Genomic DNA, 27,160 nt, shown 5'->3' on the forward strand with positions numbered 1-27,160 from the left:
CTAAGAGAGCCGGGGTTGAGAATTTTTGCACAGAACACGACTCGACCACTGTGAGCTGGGGTCAGCTAGTTAAACACTGGACTCGACCTAAGCGAGCCGGAGTCAGTGGAGTAAATAGAGGGCGTGACCTAAGGGCGCCGACCTTGAGCATTGCCTATTAACTGAGATAAATTACTAAATGTATATGTCTACTGTTAGTAGTTTGATGCTTATGACTTGCTGAACATCTGGATGATTGTGTTTATGATTGATTGATTATCATCAATGATTATGTATTACTGTTATGGTTTTCTTGCTGGGCCTTGGCTCACGGTTTCTATGGGAGGTGGCATCACAGACCAGGGATGTTTCTATTATGAGTTGGGATGGGTTCAGAGACTTGTTCAGCCAGAAATACTATATCGTTGCCGTCAGGGCAGCGAAGGTGAATGAGTTTGTGGGGTTGTTGCAGGGTAAAATGACATTTACTGAGTATGCCCTGAAGTTTAATAGGCTTGCGAAGTTTGCACCAGATTTAGTGCCTACAGATACAGCAAGACATGACAGATTTATTCGAGGGCTTAATGCTATGATAGCCCGAGATGTGAGAATTACAACAGTACTTGGGGGAACGACTTATGCCCAAGCTGTTGAGAAGGCCCTTATCGCTGAGGAGGCAGAGAATAAGATTTGGAGGGAGAACGCTACGATATGGGAGGTTCACAGGGCGGTGCCTCCATATACAATGTCCAGTAGGGGCGGAGGCCCCAGTGATCTGAAGAGGAGGACTCCTGACACTTCGACCACTGCTGGTCCTGATAGGAGGGGTCGGGGTGCTCAGGGTAGTCGCTGGGGAGGTGGTGAGAGATGGAGAAGTTACCCTAAGTGCACAAGATGCAGAAGACGCCATTCGAGGAATGTCAGACAAAGGCATGTTATGTATGTGGGGTGGTGGGACACCTACAGAAGGACTGCCCAACAGTGAAGAAATAGGAAGCAGGGAATGTGGACTGGTTGACTCCAGCTCGAGTGTTCACCTTGACATAGGCAGAGGCCGAGGCTAGTCCCTCGGAAATGACAGGTCAACTTTCTAGCACTGGCTTCTCTTATACTATATTGATTGACTCTGGTGTTGCACATTCGTTTATTTCTAGTAAGGTAATTGCTAGATTGTGTAAACCTAGTGAGTATTATACTGTGGGGTTTGGGACTATACTGCCTATAGGGGAACTATTAATTTCTAGGAGATGGATTAGAGCACTGCCAGTGATGGTAGATGGCAGGTAACTATTAGTAGACTTGATCGAGTGGAGTATGGATGATTTCGATATGATCTTGGGGATGGATTGGCTGGTCAGATATAGGGCAACTATAGACTGCAGGAAGAAGAGGGTGACTTTTGAGCCTGAGGGGGAGGATCCCTTTGTTTTTGTGGGTACGGTGCATGGAGCCCGCATACCCATGATATCAACATTGAGAGCTAGAAACCTATTATAGGGAGGTTTTATAGGTTTCCTAGCTAGTATGGTGGATACTACCAGAGTTGTGCCAATAGGGTTGGGAGAGACCAGATTAGTACGCGAGTTCTTGGATGTGTTTCCTGAGGATTTACCAGGACTGCCGCTGCACAGGGAGATTCAGTTTGCTATTGAGTTAGCGTCGGGTACAGAGCTAGTGTTGAGGGCACCATATAGGATGGCTCCGGCGGAACTAAAAGAATTGAAGATACAGTTACAAGAGCTTCTTGATTTAGGGTTTATCATGCCTAGCTACTCGCCATGGGGTGCCCCAATTTTGTTTGTGAAAAGGAAGGACGGGACTTTGAGGATGTGTATAGGCTACAGGGAGTTGAACAAGTTGACCATCAAGAATAAGTACCCATTACCAAGGATCGATGACTTTTTTGATCAACTGTAGGGAAAGACGGTATTCTCAAAGATTGATCTTTGAATTAGTTATCACCAGCTGAGGATCAAGGATGAGGATATACTGAAGATGGCCTTCCGAACGAGGTATGGGCACTATGAGTTTTTGGTCATGTCATTTGGTTTGACCAATGCCCCAACGACATTCATGGATTTGATGAACAGGGTGTTCAAGGACTTCCTAGATCAGTTTTTGATTGTCTTTATCGATGACATATTCGTTTACTCGAGTTCAGAGGTAGAGCATGAGCAGCATCTCTGATAGGTATTGCAGAGACTGAAAGAGCACCTGCTATATGCCAAGTTTAAGAAGTGTGAATTTTGGCTACCAGAAGTGACATTCCTTGGACATATTGTTGGTGGAGATGGGATTAAAGTGGATCCAGCTAAGGTGGAGGCAGTGAGCGATTGGCCAAGGCCAAGGAATGCCTCAGTGGTTAGGAACTTCCTTGGGTTAGTGGGTTATTACAGACAGTTTGTGTATGGGTTCACAAAGATTGCTGCACCGATGACAGAAATGACACAGAAGAATCTGAAGTTTGTTTGGTCAGACAAGTGTGAGAATAGCTTCCAGAAATTGAAGCAACGACTGATTACTGCTCCGGTGTTGAGTCTTCCCTCGGAGGGAGGAAATTTTGTGGTATATTGTGATGCATCGAGGTTGGGCTTAGGATGCGTGTAGATGCAGAATGAGAAGGCTATCGCCTATGCATCACAACAGCTGAAGGAGTATGTGCAGGGATATCCTACCCATGACCTAGAATTGGCAGTGGTGGTATTCACACTGAAAGTTTGCTGACATTATATGTATGGGAAAAAATGTGAGATATACACTGATCATAAGAGTTTAAAGTACTTCTTCACCCAAAAGGGTCTGAACATGTGGCAGAGGCATTGGCTGGAGTTGGTGAAGGACTATGATTGTGACATCTTTTCCCATCCAGGGAAAGCCAACATAGTGGCGAATGCGTTGACCTAGAGGGGCCCGGGAAAATTGTTTAGTTCTGCACAGATATCGAGAGAGTTGGCAGAAGAGACGTCTAGAGTAAGGATATAGCTGGTTGTGGGTCGGTTGGCCAATATTACTTTAAAGTTGACCCTGCTAGAGCGGATAAAAGAGAGTCAGTTGGTAGATGCACATTTGTAGGAAGTTAGATGGAATGTCTTAGCTGGAGTGTCTAAGGATTATTCCATTTTAGAGACTGGGTTATTACAATATAAGGGTTAGATCTGTGCCCCGACTGATATGGGGGTTAGACGAGAGATACTTGATGAATCCCATACTACACCAAACTCACTCCATCCAAGCACCACAAAAATGTATCAGGATCTACGGACATTGTATTGGTGGTCTGGGATGAAGAATGATGTGGTGGAGTACGTGGCCAAGTGTTTGACCTGTCAGCAGGTGAAGGCTGAGCATCAGCGACCAGCAGGGTTGCTACAGCCTTTGGGTATTCTCGAGTTTAAATGGGAGGAAATTACGATGGATTTTGTGGGAGGTTTACCTAGGACAGTGGGGCTACATGACTCGATGTGGGTTATAGTAGACAGATACACCAAGCCAGCTCACTTTCCGCCAGTGAGATCGACCTATATTGTGGACCAGTATGCAAAGCTGTACATGAGGGAGATTGTACATCTCCATGGGGTTCCCAATTCCATAGTGTCAGACCGGGATCCTATCTGTACCTCCAAGTTTTGGGCTCATTTATAGAAGGCTATGGAGACTCAGCTGAAGTTAAGTACATCTTTTCATACTCAGATTGATGGACAGTCTAAGAGGACGATTCAGATATTGGAAGACATGCTTAGAGCGTGTGTCATAGACTTTGAGGGGTCTTGGAGTAAGTATCTCCCATTGATTGAGTTTTCATACAACAACAGTTACCAATCAACGATTTGAGAAGCTCCATATGAGATTTTATATGGAAGAAGGTGTAGATCACCCCGTTCATTGGGATGAGATGGGTGAGAGGAAGTATTTGGGACCGGATATGGTTCAGAAGACTAATGAGGCTATCGAGAAGATCCGAGCTCGAATGCTCGCTTCATAGAGCAAACAGAAAAGCTACGCTGATCCTAAGAGTAGGGACGTGGAGTTCCAGGTAGGGGACCACGTGTTTCTGTGAGTCTCACCATTACGAGGGGTGTGATGGTTTGGGAAAAAGGGCAAGCTGAGCCCTATATTCATTAGACCTTTCGACATCTTGGAGTGGATCGGGCAGGTGGCCTATAGATTGGCACTGCCACCGTCATTGTTGGGAGTTCATGACGTATTCCACATTTCTATGCTTCGGAAGTACGTCTCAGAAACGACTCATGTGTTGAAGTGTGAAGATTTAGAATTGCAGACAGATTTTTCTTATGAGGAGTGACCAGTTCAGGTCTTAGACAAGAAAGACAAGGTTCTACGAAATAAGACGATTCCTCTAGTCAAAGTATTGTGGAGGAATAATAGAGTCGAGGAAGGGACTTGGGAGCTTGAGTCAGCGATGCAAGATCAATATCATGAGTTATTCAGGTAAATTTCGAGGATGAAATACTCAGTAGGAGGGGATAGTTGTAACGACAAAAAATTGCTAATAAGGCTTAAGGGCCTTGATTAGCGTGCTGGGAGAGCATAATTGGTATTTGTGTGATTAAATGGTTAAATGCATGATTAATATGATTATATGAATATGTGATATGCATGTGGACCATTTATAGCTTATAAGGGCATATTTGTAATTTTTGCATGTTGAGGGCATAAATGTGATTATTTGTGATAAACTGTTGATACCACATTATTATGTGGATATATTTGCAGCACATGGCTCGAGACGATCTTAGGGAGTGGATTAGCGAAATAGTCACATCGGGGTTTGATACCCGGCTCGAGGGGAGCCTAGGGGTATTTTTGGGAATTCAGAGAAATATTTTGGAAGTTTTTAGATATGAATAAATATTTAGTAATTAATTAGACATGATAGGGGTAATTGGTTAATAGTAGCAACATTTGAGGAATAAGCGAGAACCGGGAGTGGAATGACTGTTTTACCCCTAGAGCAATTAAATGGTAAGTATTACAAAGGAGGGCATTTTGGTCATTGTGTGGGCTAAGAGTAAGGTCGGCTGGGCACTAAGGGTACTCAAAACTCATTGAACATATTAGGAAGGCCCCATACACTCTCTCTCTCTCTCCTTCTCCCTCTTCTCTTATACAATCTCTCCTCCTCTCTTGAGCTTGAAGGGTTCTTGATGAACTAAAGGACTAAGGTAAGGAAATTCTGCTCGAAAGTCTTGAGAAACTGAAGCATCTCACCAGGGAATTCAGCTAGGAAAACTTAGGAGATTAAGTGCAAGAAGTGAAGACTAAGCTGAGAAGTTTAGCAACAATTGAGGTAAAATTCTAGTTCTTCACCTTTGAATTTATGGTTTGGTTTAGATAGAATTATAAGTGCTTGGTTAGGATCTGAACTTGGGTGTTACTGAGAGTATGAATTCTACTGATTTGGAGTTGTGGTTTTATGTTTAAATTGGGTGATCAAAAGTATTAGATTCGTAGCTAAACTTGGTTTAGTTGGGAGGTTCTTCTGAGTTTGAATTTTGGGAAAATTGGTTGGGAGAAGTGTGAAGAAAACCCAGAATTTCTGGGTTCGAAGGGGCGCGTCGCGACCCAACTCTTGTTAACGCAAGTATACGTATCATTGCAAGTAATATAGGCACAAGCACGAGTATCATCCGAAGAAATTAATTCCTAATCTCTATTTGGCTAATGAATATTTGTTGACAAGAGACATAAACATAAAAACTACGAAATAAAAACAATTAAAAACTATAAACTCTAAACAAATAATAATGATGATAATTAATTAATAGATGAAAATTAGGGAATTTAACCACATCATCTTTCCACTCTCTGTTTCCTTAATGCATTATTATCATAAGATTTTCTTCTAAATGAGATAGCAAGTTACAAAAGTATTCTATATTCGTGTTAAGATATATAAAATTTGGCCTGTGTGTAAATTTTCTATATTTCTATGATAAACTCAACATATAGGAAGCATTAGGCATAAGAACTTATAAGCTACATAAACCATATTGATACTATCGTTAGTATTGAAATCTACGTGTATTCAATTATAGCATGTTTGAATCTCACCTTTCAGATTTTGAAACAAATTCATATATATCATGTAATAAATTGCCAATATATCACAAGCATTAAGCATAAATTGAAAAGAACTCAAATAAGAAGAGCAAAACATAAAATTGCATTAATTCATAGAAGAGTTTCAAGAGACTCAATTAAAAACCCTAAAACTAGATTTAGTTCATATTCATACTATAATTCCATGAAACTAACCATCAACATATACTAAAGATGAAAAGAAAATAAAGAAAAGATAAAGGAAAAGAAAAACTCTAATTGATCCAATGTTTCTCCAAAAGTCTTCAGTCGTCTTCTCCTAGTCCCAATTCTGCATAATTAGGATTTTATTCTAATTACTTCTTGATCCTTAAGAACCATTAATTCACTAGCGAATAATTAATCTATAATCTATGTATAGATTTGAGCTTAATAACTATTGAGTTCAATAATCAACCCTTAAGGGGACCAATATTTGATCTGTTAGGAAAGCATGGATTACAATATTGTAATTCATGTTCCCAGCCATCCATGATATTGAATCTCCAAAACAAAATTCATTGGCCTCACTATTCTAAGAGACCTTAACGAGTGAATCAAAAGATCCAATAAACATAAATAGGAGTTCATGAATACTCAGGATTTAGACTGGTCTACAAATGATCATCTATCATGACAAGAATTAAATCTTTACGTCAAACGGCCAATTTATAAAGATAATTAATTCTCATCGGTCCTATTATATATAATCTCTATTATATACAGTACCTTTACTAAGATGTCTATCCTCATTAGTAATCCAAATCTTGATTACTTGCATCTAATATGCTCAGCAAACTGTACTAGTAATCATTCATTAAAGATTCCTTACTTTAATATGTTACTGACTATTTTATTCATTGTATATGATCTTAATTCTCTCATACTAATACAAGATCATATTCTCATGAATGAATAGGTAATCTTCTTGATATTATTATATAATTAATTCAAACAATAATTATAACATTTAAATATAATAAAATTTTACTTTTATTTAAAACCAATAAAATGTCTTTACATGCTTTTAGGGGATTAATCCTAATAATCTCCCACTTGCCCTCAAAGCAAGTGAGGCATCTCCCTTAATCCCATATTGCACAAGTGACCCATGAATAACTTTGCAGGAAATGTATTGGCTAACGAGTCATCTAGGTTCTGTTCCAACGCTATCTTCATAACAGTCACATCACCTCGGTGTACAATCTCTCTTACTAGATGGTATTTCCTTTCTATATGCTCCCCTCTCTTGTGGCTTCTTGGTTCTTTGGAATTAGTTACTGCTCCATTTTTTTCACACTACAGATTAGTGGCTTATCCATATCTGGAACAACTTCCATATTAATGTAGAACTTCCTCAACCAAACTGCCTCCTTACCTACTTCACAAGCCGCTATGTATTCAACTTCCATTGTTGAATAAACTATGTTGGATTGTTTAATGCTTCTCCAAACAATAGCTCCTCCACGAAGAGTGAACACTGACCCAGACGTTAATTTTTGACTGTCTTTGTCTTATTGGAAATCATAATTAGTGTATCCGGTAGGGTTTATCTCACCCCCTGAATATAGCATCATATAGTTTTTCGTTCTCCTAAGACACTTGAGAATGTGCTTTACTTCAATCCAATGTTCCAAACAAGGATTTGATTGATAACAACTTACAATACCAACAACATAACATATGTCAGGCCTAGTACACAACATAGCATACATCAGACTCCCAACTGCTGAAGCATAGGGATACTTTCTCATATCCTCTTTGTAATGTCCCAAATTTACTATTAAGGCTAAGTTCCTGCATGACAGTGCCTGGAGGGCATAATGGGATTTTCATGTTGATTAATTGGTTAAATGTGTGACTACATGGCATACATGATCTATATATGATAATATGAATTTAAATGCATGTTTATCCGTATTAAATATGCATGTGGGCCCATTTTTGATAGTAAGGGCATATTTGTAATATTGGCCCGTTGCGGGCATAAATGTGGTTATATGTGTGTAATGAGTGAGACCACATAATTGTGTAGATATATTTGCAGTATATAGCTCGAGGCGACCCTTGTGAGCGAATTAGTGGAATAGTCACAGCGGGGTATAATACTCAGGTTGGAGTGAGCCTGGGGGTATTTTGGGAAGTTTAAGGTATATTTGGGATATATCAAGTAATGGGTAAGTATTTGGTAATTAGTTGGGCATGGCAGAAGTAATTGGTAGGATGACTCGAGGAATTAGCGGGAATCAGGATTAATGACCATTTTTCCCTTAAAAGGCAAATAAGAGGTTGGGATAGCTTAAGGGGAATTTTGGTCTTTTTGGTTAAGGGGTATAGTGAACTAACCTTCAGGGGTTAACTAGAAGGTGTTAGAAGCCTTATCTCACCCTATCTCTCCTACTCTCACATTCTCTCTCTCTCTCTCTCTCTCTCTCTCTCTCTAAGGCATAGAAGCTTGAAGGAAGGGCTTAGAATTAGGGATGGAGATGGTGGATTCAGGTGAGAATTTAAAGCTTAGGGACTGAAAGATTGAAGCTATAAGTAGGCAAGTAATCTCTGAGGATTAAAGCTTCTAACTGAGGTATGATTTCTGGTTCTAAATTGCTGAATTTCTAGCTAGCTTGATCTTGTTGGGGGTCTTGAGGGAGGGTTCTAAATTTGGTAATTTGGGGAGGATTAAACTAGTGATGTAGGCTATATGTGTTGGTTTTGAAGTGTTATTTATTTAGTATTTATTTATTTAAACGTTTGAATGTGATTAAATTGTTTAATACTTTATCATGCATTTTTTACATGCCATACATATAACCCACACAATATTTAAAATTATGCATGCATCTCATATGAGTAGAAACATGCCCTGGGATTGTCCTTTGTGAATATATGCTTAATGTGATAGACCATATAATAATAAATCTAGTTTTAACTAATTCAAGAGCTGAAATAGATTTTAAAAGTTGTTTAATTTATAGAATTTAATAAAATTGTTTTATTAAATAATAAATCATATTCCTAGTAATTATAGAAAATTAAAATCAAATTATTTAGGGCATAGTTCTATATTTTTAATTTTGCTTAATTGGATTAGTAATTATTAGAATATCATTTGGTAAAAATAGATCATTTTATTTTTACAAACCAATTAAAAAGCATAGGATGTTTTGAGAAAACACATATTTTAAAATAGTGAGTGGGAGAGGGAGTTATGACAATAAGTTCCATGGTCTCCATTATTAGTTGGCAGCGAGGTAGCATGGAGAGGGCCTCGCGACACCATTGCTTGTGTCCCCCTAAGGAAGGCTTCTGACTGTGTTATTCTCAAGGAAAACTTCTTTTTCAAGAATATGATTTAATGGTGTATTTAAAGTTTGACTAACCCTAAGGCCACTACTACAAAAAAGGGCAATTGTGTCAGTCAAACGCGTCAGTCAACGCAGTTGACTGACGTTGTTGACCAAGAATTAGCATTTGTGGCAGTTGGACACTGCCACAAATGAGGGCCCAATTGCGTCATAACGTACACTGACGCTGTTTAATGGAACCGTTTGTGTCAGTGGGGCACTGACGCAAACGGGCTGTTAACGGCGTCAGTGGCCCACTGACGGTAATGGACGTTTGCGTCAGTGGGCCACTAACGCAACTGGGTCTCCCATAATAGAACCCTCATCGTCCCAGCCGAGCCCCATTTCACTCATACCATAATTTCAGACCGTTTTCCTCCCAAACCAGCGGCGCCCAACCAAGGTTCTCCCCATTTAGGTACGTTTTCAGCCATTTTTTTTCAATTTTAATGTTAAAATAATGATTTATATATGTTTATGAAACTTATATATAGTTTTTTTTGGATTTTTTTTGTATAGATTTTGTTTTTTGAAGATATAATTTGAAAACCCATAATCTTCATTGGATTTTTGGGGTTTTCTACATCAAGAACCCACATTGCACAATTACCACAAGTAAGTGTAATTTTATTAATTTTTATGATTTAAATATAATTTTTGTGAATTTTTTTTTTTTATAAATTGACTATATTTCAGATTTTTAATTTTTAGATAGTTTTATTAACTTTTTTTTTTAAATTTAATTAAATTTCGAATTTACTATGTAAATGAGTATATATATAGATTAATGTATATATTTTGTGTAAGTTTCATTTTATTAAATGTTTAGTTTGATTATTATTAGTAATTTTTTTTTTATATTTTGTTAACTTTTTAAAATTATTTTTAAATTTTGGGTTTAATTGGTTAAATAGGTATATATTAAAATTGTTTGTTTTTTTAAGTTATATTTTAATATTGATTTAGTTAGGATATTTATAGTCGATTTTTATTTATGTGAGTTGTTAACTTTTTTTTAAAAAAAAAAATTATTTCGGGTTTAAGTAAACAAATGTGTACATATAACAAATTATTTGTTTTCTTTAAGCATTTTATTGTTTATTTAGTTACAATATAGCTTTATGGTATTTTTCTTTATATTTTGTTAACTTTTTTATTATTTTTTTGTATATTGTTATATTTGAGTAGGTATTTTGTTGACAACTTTGTTGGTGAGATCAAGCTTTGGAGGATATTATATTAGAGGCAATATTTTAAACCTTAATGTATAATTAATATATTGAACTTAGTAGCATGTACAAATTATAAAATAGTGGAGATAGGATCTGGGACTGTGTGCTGCGGTGATATAAGGCTGTAATTGTGCATGTTTGATTGATTACTTGATTTGTTGTATTTATGTGATGAATATATGTTTATTTAAATTTTGGGAAATATGATAGAAATAGGGGAAATGCTGTCCAATTTTTTTTTTTAAGATTTAGTAATTTGGGAATTATGCATGTTTGATTGATTAATTGGTTTGTTGTGTTTATGTGATGAAATATGTTTATTTAAATTATGGGAAATATGATAGAAATAGGGGAAATGCTGGTCAATTTTTTTTAGGATTTAGTAATTTTAGAATTATTCATGTTTGATTGATTAGTTGAATATTTTTGTGTATACCATGTGCTGTATAAATGCACATTTTAAATTTGGGAAATGTGATAGAAATAGGGGAAATGCTGCCCAATTTTTTTTTGGACATATTTTTTCCTTTATTTACTTTTCAATTAAGTAATCCACGAACTTAATTGTTAATGTTTGTTGCTTTGTTTGTTTTTTTTTTTTTGTTGTGTGAAGTTTGACAATGGATAGAGATTTGATGTCAGCGGATATGTTATCTATGAAATATAGGAATGGAGTTGAGTTTTTCTTGGAATTTTGTGCAAGAAATACTCAATCTTCCTTGTCTATGTGTTAAGTGTGGTAACGTTGTGAGGATGCCAATTTTTAAAATAAAAGACCACATGTCGCTCCCCGTCAATTTTTCATGTCCCACCACCAAAAAGATTCAATCACAAACAAAAAGGTGTGGAAGATGCTCATTCTAAAGACATTGAAGAGAAATGGCGTCAATCTGAAGAAAGGGCACGTCAACAGGAGGAAAAGTTAAACCAGTTGATGGCGCATATTGCATCTCAACAGAGCGGTGCATTTGGATCATCAAATGCATCTGGTTCGGGTGTAGGAGGAGCCTCAAACACACCACACGCACCATATGCCCCTCCACCACCGACACAGGCACAACAGGCTCCGCCACCACCGACATGGACATCATATGCTCACCGACCACCCTCACAGCTACCACTTGCTCCTCCACCACCGACGCAGGCACCATGTGCTCCCCCACCACCACAGTCAAATTTTCCTGAGGAGGTAATAGTTTCTTATTAATTCATTATTGCATATATTTGATACAGTAAAAATAAACTAGTTTATCGAAAAGTCTAACAGATTAATTGGAATGTAACAGATTAATTTTAAGTTTTGTCTTGGTTCGACACAAAATATAGTTGCAGAGGGGAAACTTGTAAGTACCTGTTGCACAGAAATGCATAGCGTTCAACTGCCTCCTGGAAATTATCATGTCAGAGTTGAGGTAGCCATTTTACCATATCCGCTTACAATGGAAGGTTATACATTGGTTGGACAAGAAATCGGGTATGATGTTGGATGGCTACAACATTGGGTTCTTACTAATCAACAAACGAAAGAGCCACTTGCGCCCTCTACTCAACAACCAAGACAATAAAAAAAAAAGAATAGAGGCATTGACACAGGAGCCTACAGAAGTGTCTTTCTCAAAAATATTGAGGTGTTTGGTGAATTTTATTGATAAATGGCAAGCTGACCGCGTGGTAGAGATTCCAATTGTTGAAAGGGTATTTGGATTCGAAACTATCGCTCTATTAGGGAAAGATGATATCCTCCACTTGTGCAACTATGAGATGATTGGACAGACCGAGCTAGCATTATATATGAGGTACAATGGTGTTTATAATCTTAGTTTATTTAGTTTAACTTGAAATTTAATAGTTTATTAACTTTTTTAATTATATGTAGATTTCTCGATGATTTGGTGCAAACGAAGGGATTGAACCACATGTACACTTTCATGCATCCCGCTTTAGTGTCCACTAATGCAAGAACCAATGAAATACGTGCTAAAAATCTCTTTGATCGGTTTCTACAGATGGAGCTAGAGACACAGTTTCTAATTTGTCCTTGGAACAACAAGTAAGTCAACTTAATTTTATATTCATATATTTTGTTTATTGATAAATATCTTACACAAGGTTTTTTATTGCAGCTTTCATTGGATGTTAGTATTAATTCAGCCCCACAGTCATTCGGTAGCTTTTTTGGATCCTGTAAACTCACATTTCCGTCCGGAAATCAAGGAAATAATTATCATATAAGTTTTTCATTTTACTTAATTAATTTATGATTTTATTTCAAACTCATATATGGGTAAATATTAATATTGTGTGCAGGGCGTTGGATCAATATGATACACACCGAAGACAAAAAGAGTCAATCAATCTAAAAGTTTGTGTTCTTAAGGTAAGTAAATTATATTACTTATCGTATTCAACTTTTTGACATATTTCTATTATAATAACTTACTAAATATAATTCTTAACTTTGGATAACTATGCTGTAATATTGTCGAAACCAGACTGGGCCAACCGAGTGTGGCTTTTACGTTATGAAATTTGCTAGAGACTTGATTTCACAGCCTAGACCGAAGGCCTACTTGAAAAATGAGGTATTGTTTTGCTTTTTAATTTTCATTTAAACTATCGTTCATGATTTTATTTGGATGATTATTTGTAACTTATTATTTTAAATATTTTCTAATTAGTTTACGAATACGAGTCCATATTCGGCTGACGAAATCAACGAGATACGGGATGAGTGGACTGAATCAATTATGGCGTATCTCAATTAGCAAATGAGCAAGTGGGTGAGGAAATTTTAGTTTAAGTAGGTTTGACACTTAGAAATTTAGAACACAAGAGTACATATATTAACTTTGATATTTGAATTACATTTATAGTTTTGATCACAAATGTTAACTCTAGATAAATGTTTATAAAAACTTATATTGTTGTTTTTCTGTTCATACTGTTGTTTTTCTGTTTCTGCTGCTGATTATTTTTATCAAAACAGGCCAGGGAAATTGGCATAAACATTTGCAACTTCCTTGGTTAATACTTTATGTGACAGTGCCCAACTGACGCAAATAATACTCGTTTTTAACATTTGTGGCAATGCCCCACTGACGCAAACCAGAGTGTCATTTGCGTCAGTGGGGCACTGCCACAAATGCCAGTTTGTGGAAGTGCCCCACTGACGCAAATGACACTCTGGTTTGCGTCATGGGCAATTGCGTCACATAGTACACTGACGCAAAAACTCAACTGTGGCAGTGCTAAACTGACGCAAATGGCCTTTTTTGCTGTAGTGGGCACACTCTTGAGTTAAGTCATTGATCTAAAATAATGGGTTACACTCACATGATACATTAGGCTTTTGAGCAGACTAGTGTATTCTTGACCAAACAAGCGGTTTGTTGACGGTGAGAACTCGTCAACTAAGTTAAGTTGGAAAGAATTGTAAGATCAAGATTATCAATAGAAAAAGCCTTAGAAATTTCAGTATCAACTCTAAGAACAATTGTAGAATAACAATGGTGAAATCAGTTTTTCATTCACTATGGTGCACTTGCTACAGTAAATTTTCCAACCCTCTTCCATGGGGAATTGGGGTTCATTATATAGTGGGCTCTAATGGCCTTAGATACACTGTGGTCCAAGGGACCAGGTAGTACATAAGTACACTGTCAGAAGAGTGGTTCCAGGGGTAGTGGTGTCGGTTCTGGTACATGGTCAGAGTACATGGGAGCACCTCAACTTTTGTACCCGGTCATGACTCCACTACTTGTCTTGTACGAATGTCAGAGGCGTGGTACTAGGCATAGTGGCGCTGGTGAGGACCACAACAAGTACCTCATTTGTACGACCACTACCTGTCTAGTACGAACATCCTGTCTGTACTCTGATTCTTCCCGACTTTGCATGAATTGCTATGAGGCTTCCCCCACTTCGTTCGTCAGGGTGCGTTGCAGAGGCCCTTGATCCTTCCTCATGATATACCCACAATGAGAATGGTGTCCTGTCACCAGCGTCAATCTCAAGGGGAGAGATTAGGCCTCTCCAACGAGGCCCACTGTGTAGGTAATTCTTAGAGGCACGGACATGACGTGCTGAGATGGGGGTACCCCTCGCGACCCCCTGGCACGGCTGGTGCGTACACGAGGTGTTGGCCTCGCGTGGGGCACCCGGGCGCGCGCGGCGTAAGGCGAGGCAGGGCTCGCGTGGGCACTCGGGCGCACACAGCGTGACGCGAGGCAGGGCCTCGCGTGGGCAGTCGGGGTGTGTGCGGAGTGACGCAAGGTTGTGCCTCGCGTGGGCACTCGGGCGCACACAGCGAGAAGCCAGGCGGGGCCTCGCGTGGGCAGTCAGGGTGCGCGCGGCATGAGGTGAGATAGTGCCTCGCGTGGGCACTCAGGTGCGCGCAGCGTGACGCGAGGCGGGCCTCGCATGGGAAGTCGGGGTGCGCGCGGGATGAAGCGAGGTGGTGCCTCGCGTGGGCAGTCGGGTGCGCGCAGCGTGACGCGAGGCGGGGCCTTGCGTGGGCAGTCGGGGTGCGCGCGGCATGAAGCGAGGCGGTGCCTCGCGTGGGCACTCGGGTGCGCGCAGCGTGACGCGAGGCGGGGCCTCGTGCGAGGACTCAGGTGCGGGTCATGGATGGCCGCGCGTAATGAGACCCTTGAGGCCTTGGCGGGTACCTGTGCATGGCCAGGCTCTCGGGCCTCTTGGGGCACCTTCTTTAAGGTTCCCTATGAGGCGCGAGCTGCGAAGAAAAATACTGGGTTGCTTTGCTTGCCTGTGGTTGATGAGGATGAACCTCCATATTTTCCCTTGGTAGAATTTGAGCGTCTACACTTGCCCCTCAGTCTAGGAGAGGACCTTTAGGTGCTCTTGTAGACTATTCTCCTTGCTTCTTATAAATAGGCCCTCATGCAGGGCTCATTATTTACACCTTACTTCCTTAGCTTAGTGGTATCTAGACCCTTACTCCTTTCAAGAGGTAAGGGGTTCAATCCCCCACAATCTCACTTTTGCCATAGTTTTCTTTATTTTATTTTTTCATTTCATTCATTTTCTTTTTAACAAATGAGCTAATTTTTTGGTATGTCTATTTGGAGGCTGACACATCCTTTTGGTCTATTTTTGCAGACGCGTATATTCGACCATCAGGTGCATTTGGCCCTCGACCTCCTTTGGACCTCGACAACGCTCCATCTTATCTGCTTGAGGTATATTTTCTTTTTCCTTGGTTTTCATTGGGTCCAAATCAGCGTTACTCAGGATGGGGTACCATGGCCTGAGCTCGCTGTGAGTTTGCTCATTTGCATGCTCCTCTTTTTTATACTCTGTAGTGGGTCATTTATGGCGTTTGCATCTAGAGGTATTAAGCCTATTCTTTTGTGTTTTGTAGCCATCCCCTCGTTTATACGTGAACCCCTTTTTACTTTCGGGACAAGGTCTCATGGCCAGTGACCGCCCGTTCGACATACCTCCGGGGGTTGAATTTATTGACCTGTCCTCAGACTCAGAGTCCCCTAAGGAAAACCCCTACCAGGACTATGACTCCTTAAGGCAGGCCTGTATCCGCCATCTTGAGTACATGGCTGAACTTAGGCATAAAATTTGGGTGGTGGAGAGCAAAATTGACTCGGTGTCGAGAGGAGACGGAGCACCTTTCCCCCCAGACCTTAGTGACCATGTAGCGAGCCTTAGGATGACCCTTTTAGAATTGCAGAGGGAGTTGGAATTTATGGAGGGACACCTTCCGCTTGATCCCTCCAACCCATCCTCACCTTATGACTGTCATGGGGCCACTACCACTTCTCCTCAGCCCTTAATCTCGGTTTTCCCTAACTTAGCGCTTCCGCAGTCGCTCCCCCGATGTAAGACTCTTGCTAGGAGGAAAAAATGGAGGGTCAAGTGTTCTGTCTCTTCCTCACATTTTTCTTTTGATTTTGCAGATATGCCGAGGGCACAATGACAGGTATCTATCCATGAACATGACGATGCTCCTTTACTGGCGTCTGAGCTGGTGTCGCATGTGTTAGAGAATAAATTGAAAGAAATTGTGAAGCACTATCATGTTCCCCCAGAATACGCCTTATACACTCCTCTGGAGACATGCCGGGCTGACCGCCCTAGGACTGGCCTCGTGGCTTTGAGCGAGCACATTTTGAAGGCAGGTGGCACCATCCCCTTGCACTCATTTTTCATAGCGGTCCTTAACTATTTCGACCTGGCCCCCCTTCAGCTGTCACCCAACAGTTGGTTGACCTTGAGCTGCCTTTTTTTGGTGTTCAAGGAACTGGCTAAACGTGCTCCCACGACGCAAGAGGTGCACTTCCTGTACAACCTCATGGCCTCTCCCAAGTCCAAGGGCTTCTACTATTTGCAAAAGGCAAATAACGAGCTCCCCTTGATAGAGGGCTCAATGTCTAATACAGGGTCTTGGAAACAGGAAGTTTTCTTCGTAGAGGGCCCTCTCTCTGTCCACGAGCACTTCCGCGCCACCCTCAGTAAGTACCCTGGTCCTCCTTTTCTTTTTGTTGGAACTTACTGTTTTGTACTTATGTTTGCATTGACAATGGCGTGGATCATGCAGAGCAATTTGCTGTTCCCGCGGTCGTTGGGTCGGAGGCGGACGCCATGCAGGACCTCATTAATGCTGACCCCACCATGAAGAAGGCGGCATTCTTATTCACCATGGAGAATCTCAACCTCCACTAGTTGTCCCCGGTTTCGGACCCCATGTTCCTGTGGTCGATTTCTGGGTCAAAGAAGACAATGGCTGCGCTGGCTGAGCCTTTCCCAGACGAAGGTGAGGCTGAGGATGAGCCGGGGGAAGCCCCCCTTGAACGCGGGGGACCTCACCAGCAATCCTCGTCCCCCGGGGGATGCCCCCTCTATGAATCTTATGACCAGGACATAGCCTTCCAATCTCGAGACCAGCATGTCACACCGGGGTGTTATGTTTGCCCTGACCCTGAGGGCTACGACGCCTTCACTCAAGCTCCTCTTGACCCTGGAAAATCGAGGACTTATTTTGCCAACCTTCCGGAGCCTCCATTAGATCTACCAGAGCCTCAGTTTTCCACTTTCACCGCGCCCCCTCCCGTTTTGGCAAGCGGGTCGTCTGTCCTCATCCAGCCAGGTGCCCCTGGTGCGGATGGGGAGCCTTGGGTAACTCAGATGGCGACGTCTTACGGAAAGCGATACATCCAACTTGCCTCGAGCCTCCCCGTATCTGACTGGAATGGCCTTGGGAATGTGGCTCAGTTGGACCTTGGGGAAAACCTAAGGCGCACCATGACTTGGGTGAGTTCCCACACCTTGTGTCGGCCCTATTATGTATAGGTGTTTATGCATATATTTTTTGTTTTTGTCACTTATTGTTGCTGTTGTTAACTTTCTTGTGCAGGCCTATACTGTGGCTCTACAGTTTGCCGACTCAGCTGGCAATCTTTCTGCGTCGTGCACCGAGAGGGACCATCTTGCAGCACGGGCTCAGGAGATTGAGAGAGAGCTTAATGAAACCAAGGCTAAGTTGTCAAGGGTTCAGACCAAACTTGCCAACTCGTTACTAAAGAGGAAGAAAGTGGTTTCCAAGGCCACGGAGCTAAAGGGCCAAGTTACCAGCTTGGAGAGCGAACTCCAGGGGGCCAAGGCCATCGTGGTCGCGTTGCAGTAGAGAGTTACTCAGTTGGAGGCCGAAGTCGAGGTTACCAGGGCCGAACTCCAAGCTGCCAGGGCCAATGTCGCCACGTTGCAGGAGAGAAATGATTTCTTGGAGGCGGAGAAGACTGCCATTGAGTACAGGTCCATAGACTGCGCTCTTTACAGCGTGTGGAGGCAGGATCCACATTTTGATTTCTCTTCTTTTGGTGAGCACGCCGTCGCTCGAGCGACCATGTGGAGCGCCCGCGGTAGGAGGCCCTGAAGTAGTTATTTCATAACTTTTGTCAGCTAGCCCATCATGGGTGTACGCTCTTTTCTTTTTTTTTTGTTTGTATTTTGAGCCTTTGTAATATGATTGTCATTACTACTTTTCTTTTGTAACTCTTGTACTGTCTTCAAAACTTTCTTTTTCAATGTATATATATATGTGTGTTGCTATTTATCTCTTATTCTACTGCATTTGAGGTCCTTTTGAGCCTGTATGATGGGGTTTGGTTGGTTCCCCTCTTTTATTTACCAGGTAGGAGGTCCTTTGGAACCCAGGTGAAAGGGTTCACTGGGACTTCTTTTGGTGCCTCTTGATTACTTTTATAAGGATATTTTGACCCCTTGTGTTCTAGCTATCCTTTTATATATTCTTGCGCACGCTTATTATTTTTTGCGAGAAGCGTCCTTCTCGTCGTTATTCATAGTACTATTTTTGCAAGGGTCTCTTTTAGGACCCTTTTTGGCTAGACGGCTTGGTGGCCGCTCTAGACTTATTATTGTCGTTACCATATATTTTTTTGTAAGTCCCTATGGCCTCCTTGATGTCCACAAGGGTAGCTAATCCTTGTGATCCCAGGGGATGCCTTGTAAGGACTTCGCTTAAGGCCATGATATAGGGGGTCCCTCTGGGACCCCCCGTTAAAGGGTCCATTTTAGGGTCATGGTCCCTTTTGGGTCCTCCTGATGGAGGTTCCTTCTTGGGATTCTCCCCTTTGTTTTATGCTTTATATTCATGGTCATGGTCCCTTTTGTGTCCTCCTAATGGAAGTTCCTTCTTGGGATTCTCCCCTTTGTTGTGTGCTTTATCTTCACGGGCCACTATTGCCCCCCCCCCCCCCCCCCCCAAGTGTCTGGTGAAGTTTACTTTGGCAGGCACTTTGATTAATGCTTACGTAAAGTAAAGAAAAATGGAGTGCGAAGGTGAAACTAGTTTCATTCATAGAATTCCGGCTACATCGATACATATAAGATTCTCATAGGAAATAAAATAAATAAATAAAAAAAACTTACACCTACTCAGGAGGTTATCTAAGTAACCTCTTTGATTATTCTCTACCATACTAATATAACATGCAACACTTTTGAGAACCTATCCTTTTAGCACTGGGCGTGGGCACCTTACTGGTAGTACTTCCTAAGGTGCTCTGCATTCCATGCTCGAGGTATGATGGTGTCGTCCATGCGCGCTAGCTTATAAGTGTTTGGGGGTATGCACTGAGCAACCTGGTAGGGCCCCTCCCAGTTCGCCCCAAGCACTCCTGCCCCTGGGTCTCGCGTGTTGGGGAGTACCTTCCTTAGCACCAGGTTGCCAACTCTGAAAGTTCTCTCTTGCACCCTCGAGCTGTAGTAACTTGCTGCGCGCTGTTGGTATAGCGCCACCCTCATTTGTGTTTTTTCCCTTCTCTCTTCTAGCATGTCCAAGCTCTTAGCCAGAGCTATGCGGTTGGCCTCGTCTCCATACGCCTGTACCCTGAAGGAACTCACCTGCATCTCCACTGGAAGGACAGCCTCGCACCCATATGCTAAGGAGAATGGGGACTCTTCAGTGGTCGTGCGAGGGGTGGTTCTGTAGGCCCATAGCACATTCGGCAGCTCTTCCACCCAGGCTCCTTTCATCTTTTCTAACTTGGTTTTCAGGTTCTTTTTAAGAACCCTGTTAATGGCCTCCACTTGCCCATTGGCCTGTGTGTGTACTACTGCTGAAAAACTTCTCTTTATCCCCGTTCCCCTACAATATTCCTCAAAGCCCCCCCCCCCTCAAACTGGGTGCCGTTGTCAGAAATAATTTTGTAGGGCACTCCGTATCTGCAGACAATGAGTTTGTTGACGAATGAATGAGGTGATGTGCTTGGCAGTTATCTTCACGAGTGGCTCCTCTTCAACCTACTTGGTGAAATAGTCCACAGCTACCACTGTGTACTTCGCCCCTCCCCTACCTGCAGGAAGGGCGTCGATCAAGTCTATCCCCCAGATAGCGAAGGGCCAGGGGCTGGTCAGGCTAGTTAACTCATTTGGGGGCCTCCGAGTGTAGTTAGCGTGTTTCTGGCATTTGTCACATTTCTTGGCAAAGTCGTTTGCATCTTTCTCCATTGAGGGCCAGTAGTACCTTTGTCTTATGGCCTTCCTAGCCGTTGAGGGTCCGCTCTCATGGTTACCACACTCTCCTTCATGTATCTCATGCAGTACTTTTAACGCCTCCTCCTTCTCTACACATCGCAGGAGTGGCATTGAGAACCCTCTCTTGTACAGAACCCTGTCTATTAAGGTGTACCTAGCTGCCTTATACACCAAACTTCGAGCCTCTTTCTTGTCCACAGGCAAGGTTCCTTCCTCCAAGTATCTTTTAATCGGCTCCGCCCACGACTCCTTTGGGACACTAACCATATGTATGCCCGCGCTTACGATGCTGGGTTTGGGTAAGTACTCCACGCGTATCGACTCCAGGATATCCCCATCCTTGGTGGAAGCCAGCTTCACGAGTGTATCAGCATGGGAATTCCTTTCTCTGGGGATCTGCTCTATGCTATATGCTACTAACCGTCCCAGATAGCCTTTCACCCTTTCCAAGTAGGCTACCATCTTGGGTCCCCTCGCCTGATATTCCCCCTTTACCTGGTATACCACCAACTGAGAGTCGCTAAAAATACGAAGGCGCGTTACTTTTAGCTCCTGGGCTAAACGCAAGCCAGCCAGGAGTGCCTCGTACTCCACCTCGTTATTGGAGGCCTCAAACCCGAACCGGATCGCACAATACATCTTGTGTCACTCGGGTCCTGTCATCATGATACCTGCTACAGACCCTCCTTCATTGGACGCCCCATCCACATGCAGACTCCATTCCTCAATATCCCTTCGTTCTTCCTCTATGACAGGCTGCTCCCCTTCTTCACTTCTTCCTCCATCCGGCTGACGGGTGAACTCCACTATAAAGTCTGCTAGCACCTGTCCATTGATGGAAGCTCTTGGGGTATACATGATATCGAATTGACTCAACTCGATCGACCATTTCATCAGCCTCCCTGAGGTCTCAGGTTTATGCAAGACCTGCCTTAAAGGACTATCCGTGAGAACTTCAATTGCGTGCGCATGGAAGTAGGGCCTCAACTTCCTCGAGGCCACAACTAATGCATTGGCCAACTTTTCAATCTCTAGGTACCGGTTCTCCGCATCCACCAAACGCTTGCTGATATAGTACACGGGTTGTTGCTACTTCTTCTCCCCTTTAACCAAGGTTGCGCTTATGGCATGTTCAGACACTGCCAAGTATAGGTATAGCTTCTCGCCTTTCTCAGGTTTCGCCAATAGGGGTGGCTTCCCCAAGTGCTCCTTCATCTTGATAAATGCCTCTTCACATTCCTCATCCCAAGCGAACTTTTTGCTCCCTTTGAGGATGTTAAAGAAGGGGAGGCACTTATCGGTTGACCTTGAAATAAATCTATTAAGGGCCGCCACCCTTCCCATTAAGCATTGCACTTTCTTCTTGTTCTTAGGCGGGCTCATCTCTATCAGGGCCTTTATCTTATCAGGATTGGCCTCAATGCCTCTGGAGTTGACCATGAAGCCCATGAATTTTCCTGAGGATACACCGAAGGTGCACTTGACAGGATTCAACTTCATTCGGTACTTCCTAAGTGTGCCAAACATCTCACCAAGGTCCTTGTTGAGCTCTGTTACATTCTTGGTCTTTACTAACATATCATCAACATACACCTCCATGTTCCTTCCTATCTGGTTAGCGAACATCTTATTGACCAACCTTTGATAGGTGGCACCCGCGTTCTTCAACCCGAAGGGCATCACCTTGTAATGAATGATGTATGCTCTTCATCGGCTGGGTTCATTGGAATCTGGTTGTACCCCGAGTAGGCGTCCATGAAGCTCAGTAATTCATGTCCTGTCGTCGCATCTACTAACTGATCTATCCCTGGGAGCGGGAAGCTGTCCATAGGACAAGCTTTATTCAGGTTTGAGAAATCGACGCAGATCCTCCATTTCCCATTTGGTTTTGGGACTAGTACTGGATTCGACACCCACACAGGGTAAAAAGACTCACGGATAAACCCATTGGCCTTCAGCTTGTCGACCTCTTCCTTTAAGGCCGCGTACCTTTTTGGGTCTAGCGCCCACCTCTTCTGCCTAACGGGCCTCGCTTCATGGGAGATATTCAAATGGTGGCACATAACATTGGGGTCTATACCCACCATATCTTCATGACTCCATGCGAATACATCCAGATTATCCTTCAAAAACCTTATCAACTCCTTTTTCACGTCACTATGCAGGCTTCTTCCTACCTTCAGTTTTCTCTACGGTTCTTCCACTACTATAACCTCCTCTACTTCCTCCACTGGTTCTGCTCCTGACTCCTCCACGACTCGAGGGTCTAGCTCCTGCGGACCCCCCGCGGGCACACGTAGCGCCTCATGTATCACCATGGCCATTGGTTCCCGCGGTTTCACAGGCACACGGAGTGAGATGTTGTAGCACTCCCTTGCTTCTTTCTTTTCTCCCTTCATACTAGCGACCCCTCCTGGAGTTAGGAACTTGACAACCAGGTGATGTATAGAAGGTATGGCTTTCAATTCTCTTAGGGATGGTCTCCCCAATACCGCATTGAAAGCTGACGCACAATCTACTACGACAAAGTTAGCCATGACTGTAGTCTGCTGGGGTTGCTCCCCCATGGTGAGTGCCAATTCGATCATCCCTAGGGGTTGCACTGAGTCCCCCGTGAATCTGTATAGGGAAGATTGGCAGGGCTTTAGATGACGAATGCCCAGTCCCATCTTTTCCAAGGCAGGGCGATACAGGATGTCCACCGAGCTCCCATTGTCCACTAAGACCTGATGCACACGCATATTTGCCAACTGAACTGTCAACACCAGCGGGTCGTTGTGGGGAAAATGTACCCCCCGCGCATCCTCCTTAGTGAATGTGATCGAGTCATTTTCCCCCTTGAAGCTTTTTGGGGGTCGCTGTTCCAAAGTCATGACGCAGGGTGGTGGACTTCTTCGGGCCTCTCTTGCATATCTATCTCGCCCCTTCCGAGAGTCCCCCCCAAATCCTGGACCTTCGAAAATAGTTTGGACCTCTCCCTGTATTTCTGGGGCTCGCCCTTTGCTCTGGGGTATCGCAGGCTCGTCCTCTAGCTTCGACCTTTCTCTCCTGACATAACGGCCTAGATGCCCCCTGTTGATGAGCTCCTCAATTTCCTCCTTCAAGTGGATACACTCCGCCGTGGTGTGCCCGATATCCTTGTGGTACTGGCAGTATCTACTGGGATCCCTTTTGGACCAGTCCTTTCTTATTGGTGGGGGCTTCTTGAAGGGAACTCGATCTTCATTGGTGAGGTAAATATGCTCCCTGGTATCTGTAAGGTTCGTATAGTAAGTGTAAGCCACTTGCCTATGATCACTCCCCCGTTTGGTCTTTCTCTGCTGATCATCTCTCGACCCATCATACACCCTTTTCTTCATTGTTACATTTGACCCGTCATTAGCAAGGGGCTTCGCGTTGGACCCCTCCTTGCCTGCCTTTAGGTTTGCATGGCCATCCTCCACACGAATGTATTTCTGCGCTCTCTCGTAGAAGTAATCTAAGTCGGTGACTTCCCTCTTTAGCATGTTGTCCCATAACTTGCTTTCTGGGCGCACCCCGGCAGTAATGGCCATTTTTAACTCTCGACGGGTTAGGCTCCCCACCTTCGCGGCCTCCATATTGAACCTGTGAATGTAGCTCTTTAGGCTCTCATTTTCCCCTTGCTTCACGTTGGCCAGGCTGGTGCCTGGGATCGTGTAGTCCCGCACCGCGTGGTGCTGTTGGAGGAATTCATCAGAAAACTGCTGCCAGGACCTGATGGACCCCGACCTTAGTCTTTTGAACCATTTATAGGCGAGTCCTTTCAACGTGACGGCGAAGCAGTGGCATCTGGCTCCACTACCAATTCCTCTCAGTTTCATCAGGTCGTTAAATGCGTCCAAGTGGTACTTTGGATCCGTGCTTCCTTCATAGGGGGTCATATTGGGTTCCTTAAAGTTGGAAGGGAGCCGGATGGCCTGAATCTCTCTCACGAAGGGCGACTCATGGTCGAACTCTTCCTCAAAAGCCTGACCACCTGAGGCAGTGACGATCTTGCTTCGCAAGCCCCTCATTTTTGTGTCCAGGTCCTGCCTCCTCTTGCTTAGAGAGTCCCTCAAAGCGGACGGGTTAAGATCCGCCTTTCCCTTCCCTCTCGAGGCGCCATAGGGGGCGTGGTCCCTTTACCCGCCCTCTTTTTATTGAGCTCCTCCCGTAAATCCGAGGGTGTTCTTTTAGAGGTGACCTCGTCCTCATTGCGAGGGACAGCGTTGGCCCTTGGCTCTGGTTTCTGGGCCTGCTTCAGTGGTTCAGGATGTTCGCGTTGCTTTGCTCGGGGGGTGTTACTGGTAGAGTTTCGGGTCCTCCCATCATCGACTGGTACGGTGGTCTCTACCCCCTCCTGACCTTTCTCCTTCCTCTTGGGCAAGGTCACGCTTGACTTACCCTGCAATAGGCCATTCAGCACCTCTTGCATATTCTCCAGGGTGGTCTCCAACCTTTGGTTCTTACGGTGGAGCTCACATATTTCTTCTTCATAGAATCGAGATTTCGAACTCGAGCTCACGGAATGGACCCGGGGATGCTTATCGTGCCTGCCGGTTAGAGTTCGGTACTTGTGGTGGTTTAGGGAGCGGGAACTCGTTAGCATTTCCCGGTGGTGCTCTTGGAGGACTCTCTACAGGCGGGATGCCCGGTGACGAGGCCTCTCTATCACCCTCGTGAACCTCAGGGTCCCTTGGGGGCTCCACCTCTCTGGGTGGAGGGGGATCCTTCATAGAGGCCTTCAGTTGGAATCCGTTACGATGCACCTCCACCTCTCGTGGCTCCCTGAGTCGCTTTGAACGTGTTGGCATTTCTCCTTGTTGGAAGTAATAGTAGAATAGTAACTTGGAACTTAAGTTCCCACAGACGGCGCCAAACTGTTGACGGTGAGAACTCGTCAACTAAGTTAAGTTGGAAAGAATTGCAAGATCAAGATTATCAATAGAAAAAGCCTTAGAAATTTAAGTATCAACTCTACGAACAATTGCAGAAGAACAATGGTGAAATCAGTTTTTCATTCACTATGGTGCACTTGCTACAGTAAATTTTCCAACCCCCTTCCATGGGGAATTGGGGTTCATTATATAGTGGGCTCTAATGGCCTTAGATACACTGTGGTCCAGGGGACCAAGTAGTACATAAGTACACTGTCAGGAGAGTGGTTCCAGGGGTAGGGGTGTCGGTTCTGGTACATGGTCAGAGTACATGGGAGCACCTCAAATTTTGTACCCGGTCATGACTCCACTACTTGTCTTGTACGAATGTCAGAGGCGTGGTACCAGGCGTAGTGGCGCTGGTGAGGACCACAACAGGTACCTCATTTGTACGATCACTACCTGTCTAGTATGAACATCCTGTCCGTACTCTGATTCCTCCCAACTTTGCATGAATTGCTATGAGGCTTCCCCCACTTCGTTCGTCAGGGTGCGTTGCAGAGGCCCTTGATCCTTCCTCATTCTATACCCACAATAAGAGTGGTGTCCTGTCACCAGCGTCAATCTCAAGGGGAGAGATTAGGCCTCTCCAACGAGGCCCACTGTGTAGGTAATTCTTAGAGGCACGGACATGACGTGCTGAGGTGGCGGTACCCCTCGCGACCCCCTGGCACGGCTGGTGCGTACATGAGGCATTGGCCTCGCGTGGGGCACCTGGGCGCGCGCGGCGTGAGGCGAGGCAGGGCCTCACGTGGGCACTCGAGCGCACACAGCGTGACGCGAGGCGGGGCCTCGCGTGGGCAGTCGGGGTGTGTGCGGCGTGACGCGAGGTGGTGCCTCGCGTGGGTACTTGAGCGCACACAGCGTGACACGAGGCAGGGCCTCGCTTGGGCAGTCGGGGTGCGTGCGGCATGAAGGGAGACGGTGCCTCGCATGGGCACTCGGGTGTGCGCAGCGTGATGCAAGGCAGGGCCTCGCGTGGGCAGTCGGGGTACACGCGGCATGAAGCGAGGTGGTACCTCACGTGGGCACTCGGGTGCGTGCAGTGTGACGCGAGGCGGGGCCTCGTGTGGGCAGTCGAGGTGCGCGCGGCATGTAGTGAGGCGGTGCCTCGCGTGGGCACTCGAGTGCGCGCAGCGTGACGCGAGGCGGGGCCTCCCATGGGGACTTGGGTGCGGGTCATGGATGGCCGTGCGTAATGAGACCCTTGAGGCCTTGGCGGGTACCTGTGCATGGCCTGGCTCTCGGGGCACCTTCTTTAAGGTTCCCTATGAGGCGCGAGCTGCGGAGAAAAATACTGGGTCGCTTTGCTTGCCTGAGGTTGATGAGGATGAACCTCCATATTTTCCCTTGGTGGAATTTGAGCGTCTACACGATTGTTTATAAGTTAAAAGAGAAATATTGATTTGAGTTTTCACTTATAAATTTGAGAACTTGTCTCAAAATTAATTTGGAATTAGTCTGACCTACCCTAAGGCTAGTCCATTAATGTTCAAATTAATTCATTGTGGAATTAGTAATTATTTTTTATGTGTTCTTTAAG

This window comes from Humulus lupulus, chromosome 6, assembly GCF_963169125.1.
Source record: "Humulus lupulus chromosome 6, drHumLupu1.1, whole genome shotgun sequence".
Taxonomy (NCBI): domain Eukaryota; kingdom Viridiplantae; phylum Streptophyta; class Magnoliopsida; order Rosales; family Cannabaceae; genus Humulus; species Humulus lupulus.